This window comes from Otolemur garnettii, unplaced genomic scaffold, assembly GCF_000181295.1.
Source record: "Otolemur garnettii isolate 467f Iridium unplaced genomic scaffold, OtoGar3 scaffold00161, whole genome shotgun sequence".
Taxonomy (NCBI): Eukaryota; Metazoa; Chordata; class Mammalia; order Primates; family Galagidae; genus Otolemur; species Otolemur garnettii.
The window spans coordinates 3,057,028-3,061,745 of record NW_003852556.1 but is presented as its reverse complement, the minus strand read 5'-3'; positions in this window follow the sequence as shown (position 1 = coordinate 3,061,745).

The following is a 4,718-nucleotide window of genomic DNA, read 5'->3' as shown; positions in this document are numbered from 1 at the left end:
ACTGCCCTGCGACACAAACAGAAGCCGGAGCCAGTGCAGTGGGACGGCTCAGCCTTCAGGGCCCCTGGTGGCTTCGGGCTCTGCCTGAGCAGCCAGTCCATCCACCCCCAGGGCAGCCCACTCTAACACATTTCTGTCTTGTTCTGATCCCAGCAAAGGGCATGGTGTCATTTTAATGACTAATTCTAGATGCCTACTTTTCTGGCCCTCAAAGAGGGCCCACAGCTGGGATGGACGTTTCTCTTTCTTTGTTAAGGATGGTCTGTTCAGACTGTTCACTTACGGACCACAACACAGACTTTAAGAACCACTGAGATGATGCAGCACTCGTGCCTTTAGAAAAGTGTGACACTAACAGGCACAGTCTTACTGCCCAGCAAGGATGCTTTCTATAGGTGGCCACCAGCAAAGTGGCCCTTGCTGACTCAGCCTGTCCCCCACAGAGGGAGACCTGCCCCACACCTGCCAGAAGCCTGTAGGGTCAGCCCCACACCTGCTCTTTCCAAGCACAGAAATTCCATTCTGCTGCCCTTCAGCCATCACTGCTACCCGACGCCATCTTCTGTGACTCACAGCCTTCAGGGCCAAGGCTTGGGTTGGGGCTTCTAGGGTAACTAACCTTCAGAAAAAGACAAAGTCCCCAAGGTGTTTTAGACTTTCCAAGCCAATGTGGAATCGAGGTGAGAAAGGGGACACTTGTCCAAGCTGGATTGTCCTTTCGGATGGCCCTAAATACCAAATAAGCATCGCCCTACACGGCGCAGATGAGACAGAATGCTTTGGAAAAAAGCAAATAAAATAAGGCAAGCCCAGTGTACACTGTTTTCAAAGTTACAATCTAGGACTGAGGGTCAAGGCTGATCATCCTCACAAAGTAAAGAGCATGAGACCAGCCAGAGTGACCAGCTGAAAGGACAGGTCCCTGCGTGCTCCCCGGGGTGCCACCCTACCACCCCCAGCTGTACAAGCAAGTACATTGCTCTCCATAGGAACTAATTTCTTTCTTTTTTTGCAGTTTTTTGGCTGGGGCTGGGTTTGAACCCACCACCTCTGGCATATGGGTCCAGTGCCCTACTCCTTTGAGCCACAGGCGCTGCCCAGGAACTAATTTCTAATTCCCTAATTTCTAATCCCCAGGCCTTCACTGGATGTGTTAATTAGCTACTCCTGTAGGATAAACTTCCTCAAAACTTCCTGGCTTCAAACACCAAACAGTTACCATCTCACAGATTCTGTGAGCCAGGAATTTAGCAACAGTTCAGCTGGGTGTTTTGTAAAACATGTATTTTCTTCTTTATTAGCCGGGTATGGTGAAGCCAATAGGTCAGGAGACAAATGACATTGAAAGAGACTCCATTATTCACCATTCCCAAGAGCAGTGGGCGGGACACATGTTGGGGCCAACAGGGACGTACCAGGTTGGACAGGGCCGGAGGAAGCAGGGCAAACCTGGGGAAGAGAAGGTGAGGTGTGGGTGGCAGCCACAGGTCGTCTGGTTTGAGTAATGTTGGCAAGCTCTGGAAGAAGGTGCAGGCCTGGGTGTCCGGCACTGGCCCTGGGACAGTTAGGGCAGGTGGATAGCGGCCCAGAGCTCAAGAGCCCAGGAAGGAGGTGGTCAAGGTATGGCTCTCGTGGCTTGTACCTGCGGCACTCAGAAAGTGAGTTGTTTACGTTCTGGGAAATATCAGCTAGCCCTGCAAGTGGCAGTGGCCCCTGTACCCACAGGGATCCACAGGCCAACACATCAGAAAATAAAAAGGCAGGATTCATGTTGGGTGTTTCTGGCTCATGGTGTCTTATGAGGTTGCAATCCCGGGGAAGATTGTTGCCCAGGGAAGCCGTCACCTGAAGGCTCCCTCGCCCGGAGCTGAAGAGTCACTCTCTGTGTGAGTCCTGCTGCTGCTGCTGGTGGAGTCCTCCGATCACACTTGGTCACCTTGGCCTGATTCCACTCTGTCCTCCCAACTCACGCCCCTCCTCCCATCTCTCACTCCTTAGCCAGGGCTCACATCAAAGCTATGCAGGGGCCCACATCTGGGACCCTTCCACCTGGACAGTGCAGAGAGGGTGTTCGGGGGGGGAGTCCCCATGTCATTCTGTGCACTCTCTGGTTGTGGACACCGCCTGGGGCCACGCTGCAGTGCTGACCACTGCCCACATTTGCCATGCACTTGGCATCCCCACGGACATCGCAGGCAGCCTGTCTGGGAGCCTGGGTTGCCGTCTCTCAGGGGAATGGTGTTCTAACCCCGCATCAGTGCCCCTGCTGTGACTCCTACTCAGGCCCTGGCCTGGCATAAGGGACAGCTCCTCTGTCAGTGTTCTCAGACCACTGCAGACGTGGCTCCAATGATGGTAAAATTTGAGTTCATGCACTTTTCTTCCCAGCCAAGCTCAGAGCCCTGAGGGGCAAGGGCTGTGGCTGTTCACACTTATCCCCAGGGGTGAGGGCTGTGGCTGTTCACACTCATCCCCGAGGGGTGAGGGCTGTGGCTGTTCACATTCATCCCCACAGCCACACTTGGGGCTGTCACATTGCACTAGGTCAGTGGTTCTCAACCTTCCTAATGCTGTGGCCCTTTAATACAGTCACGACCCAGTTGAGAACTGCTGCACTAGGTGGACAAGTTACTGCGGGACAAGGCACGGTCAAGGCACGTCTCTTGGAGATGCTGGGGGACGGGGAAGAGCAGAGCTCCTTCCTCAACATTAGCTCCCAAGCAAGCCCACCTCCTGTAACTGTGCTGACAGAACCACCTTTCCCAAGCTCAGTGCCCCTCCCATTTCCTGGGATAGCCTGGCCCCTGCTTCCCTTCCTGCTCGGTTCAGACTCTCCAGGCCGGGGCTGGCTCCTCTCTGCTGGCAGCTTTCCCTGCTGTTCTGCCGTCTCTGAATCCCGACTGGACTTTCTGCCTTTCCTTGGATGACGTATTAGGCTTCAGGTTCCGTCTTGTGCTGCTCTCAGGTCACTTATATCTTTGCGTGACCTCTCAGCTCCACTGTCCATCCCAGAGCCGTGGTGTGTCTGTCCTGCAGCAGTGTCCCTTTCACAGGAAGCGTTTAGCAGTTGTGTACAGATTGCCTGACGGTCTCAGCACGACACACCCCACCTGCTGTGGAGAGAGGGGATTCCAACTTTGTACATTTTTGCCCTTTTTAAAGAAAACTCCAGATTTATGATGTCCCAGGTGCAGTGTCCAGGTCATGGCAGAAAACAATCCCACGAAGGTCTACGCTGCTGGGGCCATCTCCAGTGTCACGGCTAAGTGATGTGGGCTGTTAGGAAAATGTAAAGAAGCCGGGACCTTTCAGAAGATCCCATATGTTCATGGTCATTGTCAGTCCTGGAACGTGAGGGAGGCAGGCAGGACCCCCTCGGGGAACAGGTCAGTTGCGGCCCAGCCAGGCTCAGCTGACCACGCTCACCCCTTCACTCCACCATGGCCTCGATTTGGCCTGATGAGGAACAGCCGAGGGAAGACGTGGCCCCATCTGCAGCTGGAAGGACCCCGTGGAGGACAGCAAGGAGGTGGTGTCCCCATGTTCTGCACAGCAGGGCCACACCAGCAGGCACAGGAAGGGGCAGGGCTGCCGGCAGAAGAAACTGCCCCAAACACTCATCAGGTGAGCAGATGGCAGCTGCAGTCTGTCCCCAGGAGACCAAGAGATCAACATAAGAATACCCGGATCCATCAAAATCTCCACATCTGAGCGAACAACAGAGGTCCTGGAATCCCAGGTACCGTGTTCCTTTATGGAACGCCCCGGAGAACTGACATCTGCTTCCCTGTGTGTGACTTCCTATGTAATCTACACTGGCGTAAAATACACAGCCCCAGTTGCTAGCATACAATGGCGCATATTTGTGGTAAATAAAGTTGACTTTTAACAATTCATATTGTTTTCTCTATTTGTTTTTGCATTTTTCGATGTGTTAGAAGGAACAGACACTGAACAAATTAAGAGAAAAAACAGGTGAGTTTTGTGATGGAAACTTCTAGCTCCTTGTGTTTCCTGTTGCCCCAGCTGAAAGCGGGTTCTCTCCAGGGCTGGTTGGGGTGTGCCAGTGGAGGGGCACCCTGGGAGCTGGGACAGGGACCTGACTCCCCTGAGCCTCCAGCCATGACTACACCTGATTTAGCCCAGAGAGACCCTGCCAGACCTCCAGCTTATGGGACAATAAGATAGTACATTTGTAGGGTCTTAAGCCACTAAGTGTGTGGGCTGTGTCACCACAGCAGGAGGAGCTGGAGAAGGTATCACATGGGAAATGCTGTTCCTTACTAAGCTGCTTGGGTCACCAGGAAGAAAGCACAGGAGAATGGAACCAGGCTCTCCAGGACTCCCAAACCATCATTCTACTGAGGAAACGGTATGTGCTGGGGGTTGGCATCTATTCCTGTCCTGGCTGTGGAAGGCCGTGCGTGTGTGTGTGTGTGTGTGTTAGCATGTGTGCTATTCCATGTGCTCCAAGCATTGGTCAGAGGAAATTTACCAACACGTAAGGTTGGGCACCTCCTCGAGAAGGTCCAACACAGCAGGAGAGTCCCATGGCATGCGGCTGAGCCCGGCACAGCACGTGGCCAGTTCAGAGCACTGTGGGACTGAGCTGCGGCTGAGCCCGGCACAGCACGTGGCCAGTTCAGAGCACTGTGGGACTGAGCTGCGGCTGAGCCTGGCACAGCACGTGGCCAGTTCAGAGCACTGTGGGACTGAGC